Consider the following 14,348-nt stretch of genomic DNA (forward strand, 5'->3'; position numbering starts at 1 on the left):
AAGCCCAGCCCCACCATGCCCTGGCACAGGATGCCTGGAGAAGCTATGGCTGCCCTACCCCTGGAATTGTCCAAGGCCAGGCTGGATGGGGTAAAGTGGAAGGTGTCCCTGCCCATGGCAGGGGATGGGACTGGGGGAGCTTTCAGGTTCCTTTTAACACAAACTGTCCCATGGTTCTCTGGTGTCAGCACACTGGAAACTGTATCTGTACAACCAGGATCTGTCTGGGAAAGAGCAGAAATGGTGGGGCTGACTTTGCCCTGTCAGGCAAAGTGGATTAGTTCAAGACTTTTAGAAACAAATTTCTTAAAATGCTTATCTTCTGTGAAATTCTTGGAACCTGGGAAAAAACAGAACCTCTGAACCCGTTCCTGTCCCTCACAAATAGAAACTGCTGACAGATGAGTATAAAAACTTGACAGAGCAAAAGCTCTGCAGGGAGCACAGGTTTGCACAAACCCTCCAAACCTGGTGGACTGAATGGGGAAGAGCCATTCAGAAGGAGAAGTTCCCCCAGAAGCTCTGAGTTCTGTGGGACACTCACATTTGTGGTGTCTGCAGAGCACAGGGTGTAATTCCCTTCCTGGAAACCAAACCAGTTTGAGCAGTGTGAGAGCAGAAAGTGTTGAGTGCTGGGTTGTTCTCTTGGTATTTGTTGTGCTGAATGGTTTGTCTTTGGTAGGGAATTCTGGAGCTTTTGTGTGCAGTGAGTTTTTCTGGAGAGGCCAGGCTCAGGCTGTGGAGGATGCAGGCTCTGCCTTTCTCTGAGCTTTGTGGTTGAGTTTTGTTCGCTGTTCTGAGCATGTCCTGTGCTGACCTTCCTTGGACTACTCAGCATCTTCTCCTACCTGCCTTCCCTGGAAAGGGGAACTTTTCCAGAAGCTCCATCTGGCTTTTTCTCTTGGGCTAATCCGGGGGTCCCCCATGCCCCCGGGAGGTGTTCCTGGGTCCTTAGCTGTGCCTCCCCTGTGCTCACCAGGGTTCTGGGGAGGAATCTCCTGCCTGGAGCCACTTCAGCGCTTTCAGGGAGGTCACAGGGCCACAGCTCCAACCCAGAGCCTCTTTCTTCCCAAGAAATGGGGTGAGCTAATGAGCTCCTTGTGGAATAAAGCTGCAGGGGGGACTGCTTGCTCCCAGGTGACTCCAGCTTTCACATTAAACCAGGGAGCAATTGAGGGCTGACCTTTTTGGAAATTGCAAGGTGCAGCTACTGGAGAATAATTTCAGAGCCCCGGGCTGTGTTGCTGTGGGAGCAGATCATTGCTCAGTGAGCTCCAAACTCCTCCTTCAGATAAATCCAGTGAGAGGCACAGTTTGAACAGCAACTTGTCAGTTTTGTGAGTTTGCTGCCAGCTCCAGAATTACATTGTCTGGGCTGGGATCTGGAGTGGGCTCAGCATCAAAGACAGCAGGGCAAAGGATTTCTTTGCCCCTGGAAGGTAAATACCTGCTTAGGTGTAATGGATCAACTCCTTTGCTCCACGAAGGGTTTTGCTGCAGTGGGTTTGTGTGGCATCAGGTGTAGAATAACTGTGGTGCTTCTGGGGGTTTCCTTGTTGCCATAGTCAGCAAAAGTGATAGAAATGAAAATGCTGGTGCACATTGTCCTGTGGCTTCACAAACCTCCCTGCCCTGTGTTCTGCTCTCCCTGGGGTGGAGAGGAACCAAAATGAGCCTGCCTGAGGACTGGAGCAGGACATGGAGGCATACTTTTGTTATTTTTCTGTGAGAAATCTTCAGGGAGTTCTAACTTACCTCTTAAAGGATTCGTGGGGAAAAGACAAACTCCTTCTCCAGTGCTCAAGGTACTGAGGACTCTGGAGAAACCTGGATGTCCTCCTGGAGCTCCCTTCCTGTAGCTGAACCCTCTCTGCTTTCACTCACTGGAGGTTCTTCAACCATGCAGAGCTTTTCAGAGTCCTGGACCTTGCAGCTAAACCAAGAAACGCTCAATGAATCATTAAATGCTTATTTAACAGCCCATCAGCTGAAGAGCAGGTGTTGAGCTGGTACCTATAGGTATGGATTAGAGACCCTGTACAGTGTTATCTACCTGGAAAAACCTTGCCTTTGTCTCCCTTTTCAGTGTTTCTCTTGTTTCCTGTGAACTGTGCTCCCAGCCGTGGCTGGGATCCCTCCCGTGCTCTGCTGCCGGCAGATGGGGCCGGTGGAGTCGGGCAGTGCTGGAAAAAGTACAATCAAAATCCAAAATCAAAGCAGAGGAGGGATCTGATGAGGCCTTCTCTGAGCTCTGAAAGCATCAAGGCAATTTTGCCTGTCATTTCTGTTCTCAGCTCGCTTTCAATTGTTCATTAACAACTCACAGGGAAATTTAATTCTTGCTTTTTTTTCCTTCTGTAGTTTTGCCTGTGAGCATCAAAGGCTGAGGGAGGCAAACTGTGAGCACATCTAGAAGGATCTGATTTTCTTTTAAATAACTGAGCCTTCTGTTGCACTGAGTTTCTCAAATTTGAATTAGGAAAAAGTGAAGACAAGAGGAGATGAGATGTGGTGTTGTGACAATGGGCACTTGTGTGACACAAGCTGAGGCAGATATGAGGGGCAGCTGATCGCAGCCTGGGGCCCAGGGGTGTTTTCCTCTGCACAGGAATGAGTGTGAAAGAATCCACATTTAGCAGTTCTTTTTCTAATGATGTGTAATCTGTAGCTTATTGCTCTCCTGCAAATCACCGAGGCTTTCCAGAAGGGATTCAGTAATTATCTGGAGAGCTTCATCATCCAGTGACCCTTAACCCTCCAAACAGTGCTGCTGCCTTTGTGTAATGGTGCTCACGAGTTTGGTTAAATTGAATTAAAACCATCTTCTAGTTTAAATAGATAATTTCACTTTCTTTTGTTCCACATCTCTGGGATGTCTTCACCTTTAGATTTATCTTTCACGCTCCTTTTTTTTGCCTGTGGTAAAATGTCAGTGAGATTCCAGGCTGTAATTTTCCTTCTGCCCCAGCGCAGTCAGTGAGCAGATGTGATGTGATTTAGCCGTGGCCACTTGCTGGCTCCAGGAGAATTCAGCAAGTGAGAGCTGTGTCCAGTGTCACAAACCCCATATGGCAGCAGGGACGTCACATCAAAGGGTCACTCCAGAAGCCCCAGCTGAGGTTGCTCCATGTGGTGTTTTAGGGTTTATTTGCTGTACCTGTGCTCCTGCCAGCTCTGTGATTGTCACTCTGAATGCAAATGGAGCAGCTCTAATGTTAATCATGCAAATAAAAAAAAAAACAACAAGCTGCCATGAAGCTCTGCTGCTTTTGCTGCCCTTGGAAAGGCTCCCACAGGCTCATTAGCTGTGCAGAGCAGAGCTTTGTTCGGGAAGAAAGCCCGGGCAGCCGGCACGTGCGGGCTGTGCCGATGATGGCTCCTGTCACTATAATTTACTGCACTATTTCCGTGTCATTTTATCAGGCCGGCACAGCTGCGTATGGAAATCGCTCCCCAAACCTTCCTGCCTGCACGGAGGCAGAGGAACGTCCTTGGGTGCAGCCTGGCCCCTTCTGGGGCACAGCCCGGCAGCAGGGGGGCAGGGGGGACAGGGCAGCCGGGAGGGGCACTGCCAGCCCTGGGACCTGCCCTGGGCATCCCAAGGTGTCCTTGGGCATCCCAGCGCGGCTGTGGAGCCCGGATGGGCTCTGCAGAGGCTCGGGAGCTGCCATCACCATGGCAACATTCCCCAGCCCGCAGGGAGAGCAGCACAGAGCCGTGGCTGATGTGTCATCGTTCCGTGTCATCGTTCATGTTCCACCTTCCCTCTCCAGCCCCACGAGCCCTGGGAGCCCGGCACGCCCGGGAGCCTCAGCCACACAGGGAAGCTCCTCCGTGGACACAGGGGGTGTTTCCTGTCGGGTTATGCAGGGACAGAAGCAGTCCAGTGGGGGCTTGGGCCAGTGACCCAGATAAAAGGGCTGCAGTGGATTTGGACTCCAGGCTTTTCCATCCTGAGGCTGTGTTTGTGCATCCCGGCTATCAGCGGGAACACGTCTCTAATGACATGTGGATTTGTATCCTGGACCCAGGCTGTAATCTGGAGAGGCTCTGGTAGGGAGGAGCTGTGACAGGAGATGCTGTGGCTCCTTCCTGAGGAGCAGGAGCTGGGAGCTGCCAGCACCAGGTGGAGGGAAGGAGGAAGAGCTGGCTCTGTCCCCTGCACTGACACCGACTGATCCCACGGCTCCTCCTGTGCTGCTCCCCCTCCCTGGGCCAGGAGCATCCCTGTCTGCTTCCAGTGAAAGCACTGTGGCAAAAAATCCACCACATTTTCCTTCCCATGCCAGAAAACACCAAAGCATTTTAAAAATGCTTTACCACTTACCAAAAAACTGAAAGAAAAGAGGGAATTTTCTGCCAGTTTAGCCCCACAACAGCTCAGCTGCCTTCAGAGAAATGGTCCTTCAGACCTGGGGACTTGCCTGTGGGGGAAAAGCAGGAGAGCTGGATCCTGCCCTTTCAGGAGCAGATGCCTGGAGACACCTGGATACCTTCTTAATGTCCTTCTGCTCCAGGAAATGCTGTGGAAACACTCTGTAACCTAAAGAAGTGTAAATATCCATTATTGCTGAGCAAGAGAGGAGAAGAGAGGGTGCTGTGAGTGTGCACCACTGTAAAATACAGTCCAGCGGAGTATGGAGAGCAGGGAAACAGCCTGTTCCAGGGTCTGGTGTCCCAGCTTGGACACCTGGAGCTTCATGGCTCTTGGAGTCACCTTAAAGCTTGGCTTACTATTTCCAGTACAGGTGGAGGAAAACAAAACACAAAGAAAATCCCAAACTCTTCCCTGAGCCTGTTGCCAGCATCAGAAGGAACGTTTGTGCTCTGATGAGTTGGCTAAACCAGCCTTTGGTGGCTCTGATCTTGTGAATCATTCCAGGTTCTGTCTCTGCCTTTCACAGTTGGAGGATTTTTTTCCATGCTCATCCTCGTGTACCACAGGGAAATTGGGAAGAGCAGATTCAGCCCCTGCTGCTGATGCTTCCACACTGATATCATGGGAGGGAATGAGATTCTGTTGTGCCTGAGCTTTCCACCTTCTCAAAGGTTCTGATCTGCTGCACCTCAAAGTGTATTTAAGCCTGTTTTGAGCTGTGACAGAGCTGCCAATGTGGTGTAAAAAAGATCAAAAAGCACAATTAGGGGTCAGTGACCAGAAGTTGGGAAAGATCTGGATTTCAGGAGACAGCAAAAATACCAGGGTCGCATGAGGGGGACCCGTAACAAGAACACTTCTGTGTGGATCTTCATTCCCAACGGGACACTCAGGGATAAATCAGTCACTGGAAGGGAGTTTGTCACTTGTGCTCATTATGGGGCTTTGAGGGGAAAATAAGTGTTTAGTGCTTGATCTGTGTTAGCTGCAGTGTTCCGGGGGGGTTGGACTGTGTAATCTCCAGAAGGCCCTTCCAGCCCCAGCTGTTCTGTCATTCTGGGGTTTCATTTCTTTTTCCCCATGACTCAAACTGCTGTCCCCAGCAGCAGAGCGTGTCTTAGTGGTGTTTGTGTAACATTCCCCAGGTCTTTGCATGGTTGGTTTCCCTGTGTTTGCTTTGTTCTGGAAAAGCTCTCCCCAGAGTAGGGCTGCCACAGCTCCAGAGATGGAGCTGAATCCTCAACTGCTTCACTCAGGGGTGTTTTTACTCAGGAGGTGTAGGGTGTGGTTTTCTCTCTCAATAAATGTAGGGTTTTTTCCCCTCAACAGATAAAGGGTTTGTTTTTCTCCCTCAATAGATGTTTGGTTTGGTTTTTCTCCCTCAATAGATGTAAGGTTTTCCCCTCAATACATGTGTGGTTTTTCCCTAAATAGATGTAGGGTTTTTCCCTCAATGAATGAGGGTTTTTCACTCAATAGATGTAGGATTTTTCCCTCAGTTGGTGAGGGTTTTTCCCTAAATAGATGTAGGGTTTTTCCCTCAATGAATGAGGGTTTTTCCCTCAATAGATGTAGGATTTTTCCCTCAGTGGGTGAGGGGTTTTCCCTCAGTGCACACAGGTTTTAGGCTGCTGCAGCTGCCATCACATGGAAGGTCCACGGACACCATGGTTGTGTCTCCAAGAGGGACATCCAGGCAGTGTCTCGAGAGCAGCAGGGCCAGGGTGCACCATCTCTCCTGGACACTTCCTCAGTCCCAGTGGATATTTGGATTCGGGGTGACGTGAGCTGGGAATGGGTTTTTCCATTCAACAACACCCCCTGGATTTCTCTTTTCCATGACCTTGCAGATGTGTCCCACCAGGTTTTGGGTTTTGCAGCCACCTCTGGCAAGCTCGGCTGGACCCTGCAGGGAGGGACCTGGCGGTGTTTGGGTCCCTGCAGGCACCAGCCTCACGTGACACCTGCTCAGTCCTGCACCAGCACAGCAGGATTTCACTCAGGACTGGAAGCTGTGGAGGAAAGGGGGGATGGAGAGGGACTTGCAGCTTCATTCCCACTGTGAAGCTGGAAAGGGCCTTTTCCAGAGCAGGGAGTGACAGGACAGGAGGGAATGGCTTTGAGCTGAAAGAGAGAATTATATTGGACATTAGACATTCCTCTCTGTGAAGGTGGGGACACACTCTGGCACAGGGTGCCCAGAGCAGCTGTGGCTGCCCCTGGATCCCTGGCAGTGCCCAAGGCCAGGTTGGACAGGGTTTGGAGCAGCCTGGAATAGTTGAAGATGTGCCTGCCTGTGGCAGGGGGTGGAACTGGTGGCCTTTCATGACCCTTCTAACCCAAACCATTCTGTGATTGCACGTCTCTGTGGACATTTGTAACATCCCTTCTCTGTCCTCTCTTCCCATGAGAAGTGTCCCAGGTAATTTAATTTCTGCAAGTTTGGAGGTTGTTCTGTGCTTCTAGTTGTCCCTGCAGCCTTTACCAGCACTAACCACTGAAGGTGAGGAAATGGCCTGTAGTTCAATCCCTTCAACATGAAAAACTCTCCCTTGAATTTTCAGGGGATGAGAGACTGTTCCTGCCTCCTTTTAATGGCAGCAGCTTTGTTCTGGTGATTGGAAACTTCTCTGCTTCCCTGACACTGGAGCTTTGCAGTTCCCATAATCTGTTGATAAAAAATTGTCTTCTCCTTCTCCTGGCAGGGAGGAGCTGTGACAGGAGATGCTGTGGCTCCTTCCTGAGGAGCAGGGGCTGGGAGCTGCCAGCACCAGGTGGAGGGAAGGAGGAAGAGCTGGCTCTGTCCCCTGCACTGACACCGACTGATCCCACGGCTCCTCCTGTGCTGCTCCCCCTCCCTGGGCCAGGAGCATCCCTGTCTGCTTCCAGTGAAAGCACTGAGGCTAAAAATCCACCACATTTTCCTTCCCTGGAAGCAGAAATGGTCCCAGCCCTGAGGCTGCCAGAGCTCCAGGAGTGTTTGGACAGCGCTCCCAGGAATGCACAGGGTGGGGTTCTTGGGGTGTCTGTGCAGGGTTGGATGATCCCTGTGGACTCCTTCAGGAGATTCTGTGATTCCCAGTGGTGCCAGAGGCAGGAAATCCTGCAGGGTGCAGCCAAAATTAACGAGGTGCCCTGTCAGGCCCATGGGACACCACAAAGGGCACCCATGGACCAGCAGCTGATGTGGGGAGGGGATTGGGAGCTTTCCCAGGGATGGGAACCTCATCCCTGTCCCAGAGCATGGGGAGTGTTTGCTGCAGCTGCAGCTGAACTGCAGAAGGAGCTGCAGGAGGAGCCTGGAGCTGAGATGTGGCTGCATCCCACACCTGGGACCTGCTGAAGTGTGGCTCCTTTGCTGATTCTTATGTTCATTATTGAACACACTCTTGTTAGTGCCAGCTAATTAATCTTGGAGTGGGATTCTGTTCTCTTTCCAGCCTGTGGAATATTGTTGCATTTAGCAAAGCAATAGAATGAGCGTTGTTCAGCTGCCTTCTGTGAAAAGTGAGAACAGCTCTCAGCAAGTGCAGCAGCTCTTGCTCCTCGCTGCTCTCTGAGGTGATCTGGGAGAACAGGGAGCCTTTGATTTAAACCCTTTGCCTCAAACCTTTATGGGATCCTCATTTACTCAAACTGGGAAAAGGCAGCTCACAAACTGGGGCTGTGAGTGAGGCCTGAGCTGCTCCATCACAGCCTGCTGTGTGAGGAGGTGACCCTCTGGAGCAGGCAGCACTGGGATCACTGAGGATGGGAGCGTTTCTCCAAGGCCCACGTGTGTTGGCACAGAAATATTTAATAACCTTGCCCATGTGAGAGCCTTCAGAGCTGAGCAGGGAGCTTCGTGCCTGCCTGGACTGTGGGGTTTGTTTGATTCTCACCAGTTGGGCTGCCTGGAGGACAAACCATGGGCTGGGGCACATGGAATATTGATCATGGAGCAGTCCGGGCTGGGCCGAAGGAGGGTGGTGGGAGGAGGTGTTTGTGGTGCAGCTGGAATGGAGGAGTTTTCCAAGGTTTGTTTCCTTGCAAAACTGCTCCAAAATAAAACTCTGGGGTTTAATTTAGCCAAGCTGGGTTTGTTTGCTGAATCCTGGGCATTTGTTTGCTCATGTGTTTGGATTGGGAGCTATGTGGGTTTTCTTCTGCACTCGCAGGGATTGCAGCATCTAGGTCAAATCTAGATTATCCCTTTTTCCATGGGAGATGTACAGGCAAAGCCATCACTGCATCCTGGGCCCACCCTGGCTGCTCTGCTGGCTTTCTCTGTTCTCTGCAAGGCCCATTTAATTGTTTTCCTTTCTTTCTTCCTTTTTTTTTTGTATTTTTTAATGGCACATTCAGAGCATGGAACAGCCTTCAGACAAGGCTGTAACTCATAGATTGGTGTGGAGGATTTATGTTCTGCTGAGGTGATGGCTGTGATCTGGGTGAGGTTTCTTTAATCTTAGAAACTCTGTTAGAAGCTCAATGAGGTTTTAAAATAGATTCTAAAGGTGTGTTCAGATCTCCCCTGCCATTCATCTGAGTTTTAATTTATTAATTTTTAATCAAAAAACACGTGAATTAAACATTGTTTAGAAAAAAAATCAGTGCATCCCTTAAGCTGGGATGTGTCTCTTGCTTTGGCTGAATGCTGTTTGTGCAAGCCCCTGTTTCAGAAGCTGCCAAAGCAGCTGGGAGCAGTGGGATCATCCCTCAGAACACTGCTGGGATCACTGAACCCAGGGCTGTGCGGGAGGAGATCCCTTGGTCTGGAGCTTTTCATGTCCTCAAGGGTCACTTCCACCTCTGGGGTGGCCTTAACTGAGGGAATGAAAGGGACTGGAGGAAAGCTGTGGCTGCTCCAGCCCTGGGAGTATCCAAGGCTGGGTTGGACAGGGCTTGGAACAGCCTGGGATAGTGGAAGCTGCCTGTGGCAGGGGTGGGACTGGATGGGCTTGAAGGTCCCTTCCAACTGAGGTTTGGGGTTCATGGTTGATGTCTCTATGAAACATCCCATTTAAAAGGTTGTGGAATTGGTAGAGGTCTCTGGAGAGTGAAGAAGGAACAGCAAGGAACTCCCTCACTGGGAGCAGCTGTAGAAATAAATATTCTTTGTAATTTCTTTGTAATGGTCAGGAGTTTGAGCTGTGTTCAGACTTTGTTTTTCCAACCTTTTTATTTCTCTTTATCCCTCTCTTAGCCCTTTAGTCCTGATTTCAATTTCCCTCTTAATTTTTCCTCCCTTGAATTTTAGGATGACAAAGCATAGAGAAGGCAAAGGTATTGAAAGAGGTGAGGAGAGACCATGGGTGGGGGCTGGATGGGGGAATGTTGTTTGGTTTGTTTGATTTATGGTGCTCTTTGGGGTTTTTTTTTTAAGCCAAAAAAACTCCTTTCTATTTTCAACATAATCATCATTATGCCTCTGCTCTTGTCCATGGTTTGCTCTTGGGCTCTTCCCTGCCTGCTCACACTGAGGAATCAACACATGCTGCTGGTTTTTCCTCCCCTGCCGTGTCTCCCTGGGCTCTCCTCGTAGGGACAATCCATCCCCTGTCCTGTCCCTCTGCTCCTGCTCTGTCCCTGGGCTGGCTTCTGATCCCTGGCACAACCGAGGGGTCACTTGGAAAACTGTCACCAAACCAGGGAGCCTTGGGGAGCCATGGCATCCTCCACACCCTCCCTTGTGCCCCACACATTTCCACCTCCTCATCCCTCAGGAAAGCTGCCAGGCCCTCCTGGGCTCCTCTGCCTGTGGTGTTTGGCTGGCAGTCGGTGGCTCTGTGTGTGCTGGTTGGGATTTGGGATCTGGGGAGGCAGATGGCTCTGGAACTGGAGCTGAAGCCGTTCCAGCAATGTCACTCTGATTTCAGGCTCCTTCTGCCCTGTGGCTGATTTTTCCCAAAAGATAAAGGGACTTTGCCTCTTGGAGGCTGCTGCTCCTCTGTCAGCTTGGGTGGGAGCTGGCTCGGGATTCGGGAGCTGTCAGGGCAGTCTCAGGAGGTCAGGCAGGGACAAGGTGATCTTCATTCTCATTCCCATGGGAAATCAGGTTAACCAGCAGGGAAAGCCAGAGGAGGGGGAAAGGGAAGTATGGATTTATTCTTGCCTGTGGGAGGGATGACACAGGCCTCTGCCATCCCCGGCTGGTTAACTCTGGCTGTACTCTCTAAATGCAAGTTCTGAAGGCCCCAGCTGGCTGGGATGTGACTGGACTGAAGTGGGAATTAGGAGGTGCCCGTGGCTGTCAGGCCTCAGAGGGATGATCTGCTGGATCCCTTTGGAACTGCACATGAAGATCCCTTGGATCTCTACCTTGGGTGCAGAGGCATAAAGGAGAGAAGCAGAATCCTGGATGCACAAACCCTTCTGTTGGGTTTGGCCCTCCTTGGCCCCCAATACACAACAGAGCAGTGCCTTTGCAACAGGAGAATTGTTACAGGCCATGGAAACTTCCCTCTGGAAATCTGGTGTGTTCAATTTCATTTTACAGAGCTCAATGTTCTCTTGAGTTATGAACTGGAGGTGGGGGAGAATTGAAAAGATGCATTGGGTAGAGCTCTCCCCATATTCAAACCTGAGGAAGGTGTGAGTTGGCAGGAGCACTCCAGCATCCTGGAACTGCTTGTTCTGGAAATGCCCTGGCACAGGGTGCCCGGAGCAGCTGTGGCTGCCCCTGGATCACTGGAAGTGTCCAGGGCCACCAGGTTGGACAGGGCTTGGAGCCACCTGGGATAGTGGAAGGTTGCCCAAGACAGAGGGTTGGAACTGGATGATTTTTAAAGTCCCTCCTACCCAAACCATCCTGTGATTCCAAGATCCTGTGATCCTTGTTTGTCTGGTCTATGTCCTGCTGCTCACAGCTACACAAAGTACCTGCCCAGCAGGGAGTTCTCTGCTTTGACACCTCCTCTGATCCCTGGGATCGAACATTCAATGTTTCTGGAAGGCTCCATGAGTCCATCAGGCAGCCACGTCACCGTGACAGCTCAGCATTACTGAGGGGCTGCTTTGAGCTGTAATAAGCCCTGCAGTGGAAAACAAAACCACCAAGGCAGAAAAAGTTAATTTAAAAAATATTTGTCCCCCATTCCCTGTGAGAAGTTTGTCCTTCCCTTTGACTGTTTCCTCACCTTTGAGGCGCTGCCGTGGTGCCATGGAAGGTCCTCACTGGCAGGGGGTTCTCTAGTTATGACAACTTGATTTGAGAACATGCTTTTCATTAATAGTTTGCTGTGTGTGTAGCCAGGGGCATGCCTGGGCTGGATAATTGGATTTGGGAGGCCAGTGTTTGTACAATTGTGACACCTCTTGCTGTGAAGCCAATTTCTGCAGTGATGCAGCTGATACAACATCGGGGCAATCTGTTCCAGCCTTTGTTCCAGGCATGTCTGACTGGTGGAAAAAGTAACCACAGTGAGAGACTTCCCTCAACAGCATGTCTGCTTCCAGCCCGAGGAAGCAAAATCAAGACCTTGTTTTGTGTCTGAAATGGTCCAGGGAACAGCTGACAGAAGTGAAGCTCTGCAAAGTCTTGAGCAGCTTACATGGATTTGCTGTGTGTGTTCTTCTCTTGAGATCCTCTGTAATGCCCAAGGACTGTTTCACTGCAGCCTGGAGCCCTTTGATCCTCATTTCTGTTCTTACTAAATTCAAAAACGAGAAGTTGGCAGTAGGGTTTTGCTCAGTTGATTTTGTTTGTTGTCTGTACATACCTTACAGGTACATTTTGTGCCTCTTCAGTCTATGGTTAACTATCTCAAGCAATCCAAATCTTCTTTGCTTTCCTTTAAAAAAACTTCCCCAGTACTCTCTGGAAGCTCAGTTTTTTGATCCTAGCTGGTGATTCTGTCAAATTCAGAGTTGAGAGCCGGCTCTGCGCTCAGACAGGGAAATGTCAGCTTTAATCCAGCCTTATACACTTTGGGTGAAATCCAGGCCTTGTACAAATCTGGTTTAGCCAGGAAGCTTTGAGCCTTGAGCTTCCCAGCGGCTCTGAGGGCCTTTGCATGGCTGAAACTGCACCAGATCTGAGCTAAAACCACAGTGGAACTGAGTGTGGTAGCAGTGACTGCTGAGCACAGCACGTGTGCAGGGGCTGCTGCCTCCTCTCTGTCTAATAGCCTCAAGAAATAAATAAGGAACGTGTTGTTTATTATCTGTTTATTATATTATCTGCACATGGGGATGAGATTTGCAGTCCCAGCTCCCTGGGTTTGGTTGCTGTGCTCAGTCCAACACTGCTGGTTTCTGCTGTGGCTTTTGTGCTTCCTGCTCTCGCCTTTCCCTTCATTGTCCCACATCCTGCCCTGCTTCCCCAGCTCTTCCCTCAACCACTGAGGTGCTCTCCATTCCCACAGCCTCCCTGGGAGAGTGGCCCTGGCAGGGCTGGGCTGGTGTGGAGCTCGTTGCCTTCAGTCACCTTGGGTGTGTTGGGTTGTTTTCAGAACCCAGAGTGGTTCGGGTTGGCAGGGGCAGTGAAAACCACCCAGTCTCACCCCTTGCCATGGGCAGGGACACCTTCCACTAGAAGGGATGTTCAGCCTGGAGAAGGGGAGATTCCAGAGAGAGCTCAGAGCCCTTCCAGGGACTAAAGGGGCTCCAGAAGAGCTGGAGAGGCAATTGGAACAAGGGATGGAGGGACAGGACACAGGGAATGGCTTCCACTGCCAGAGGGCAGGGCTGGATGGGAGATTGGGCAGGAATTGTTGGCTGGGAGGGTGGGCAGGCCCTGGTACAGGGTGCCCAGAGCAGCTGTGGCTGCCCCTGGATCCCTGGCAGTGCCCAAGGCCAGGCTGGACAGGGCTTGGAGCAGCCTGGGACGGGGGAGGGGTCCCTGCCATGGCAGGGAATGGAATTTGGAGGATCTTTCAGGTCTTTGCCAACCCAAATCATTCTATAATGCTGTGATTCTATGTGGGCAGGATTGTGCAGGGTCTGGGCTCTATTCTGGTGCGTGAGAGCAGAAGTGGGCTCCACTGCTGAGTTTGATGCTCCATAAAGTTCTGGGTGCTCAAGCAACTGCCCAGGCTCTGCCAGAGCTTCATGGGTTGTGTCTGTAGGGAATGGGAGACATCCCCCACAGGGACAGCAAGGCTGAAGGAGAATGAGAAGAGAGGACTCTAACAGAGGTTGAAAGAAGAGAGTTCTCTGCTTTTGAAGGCTTTGGGACCCAAAATCTCTGTGTTTCTCTTTAAATTTGGGATGTCTAGAGAGGAGCAGCCTCTCACAGCTCTGTACTGATTGCTGCATGAGCCTTTCTTGGCTGCATGGCAGGATTGTCAGTGAAACTGTCAGGAGAACCTCTGACATCAGCTTCACAAAGCAACTGTCGTGTTGAAAACTGCCTTGGGTAATTAATTAATCCTTCTGTAAATAGAAGGCTTGATGTGCATCAGCAGTGCTGTGGGATCTTTCTCAGAGGAAAATAAAGTCTGTGACAGGACCATGGTGAGCAGGGAGGCTCTTGGCAGGTACAGGAGGCTTGTTATCCTTCCAGTTAAATTCTGCAAGGAAAAAAAATACAATCTTCTGCTTGGTGGGTTGTGTTGGACGTGAGTGTAGGTGGGGAGGGATCCCTGGGGAAGGTGCTTGGGCGTGCCCATTCCTGTGGTTGCAGGGTGGAAGCAGCACCTGCCTCCTTCCTCCTGTCCGGGGCTCCTCCTTGGGAGCTGGTGCCGTGCACTGTCACTGTCACTGTCACGTCAGCGCTGCAGCAGCCTTCCAGCACCATCTCCCAGAGTTTCCCTGGCTGGGGGTGCCAGGAGAAGCCCAGGAGCTGCTGTGAGTTCTGTCTGTGGTGCTCTCCAGCCATAAACACAACTCACAGTGACACTGCAGGAGCAGGGCCCCATACCCAAAGTTTGGGGAACATTCTTTGGTTTGCATATTTGATAGTTTTACTACACATGACCAGAACAGATATTCCCCAGGATATTTTCACAGCAATCTGTTTTTTAGTCAGAGTTAAAATTGTTTCTCAATA

General features: G+C 50.8%; 1 protein-coding gene across 1 annotated transcript in view; it reads left to right on the top strand.

The window, feature by feature from the left end:
* The window catches only part of MYO1D (myosin ID), a 160,659-nt gene that overhangs the window by 70,920 nt on the left and 75,391 nt on the right, over positions 1-14,348 (top strand). The window lies entirely within an intron of this gene.

The sequence above is a fragment of the Prinia subflava genome, chromosome 8 (genome assembly GCF_021018805.1).
Source record: "Prinia subflava isolate CZ2003 ecotype Zambia chromosome 8, Cam_Psub_1.2, whole genome shotgun sequence".
Taxonomy (NCBI): Eukaryota; Metazoa; Chordata; class Aves; order Passeriformes; family Cisticolidae; genus Prinia; species Prinia subflava.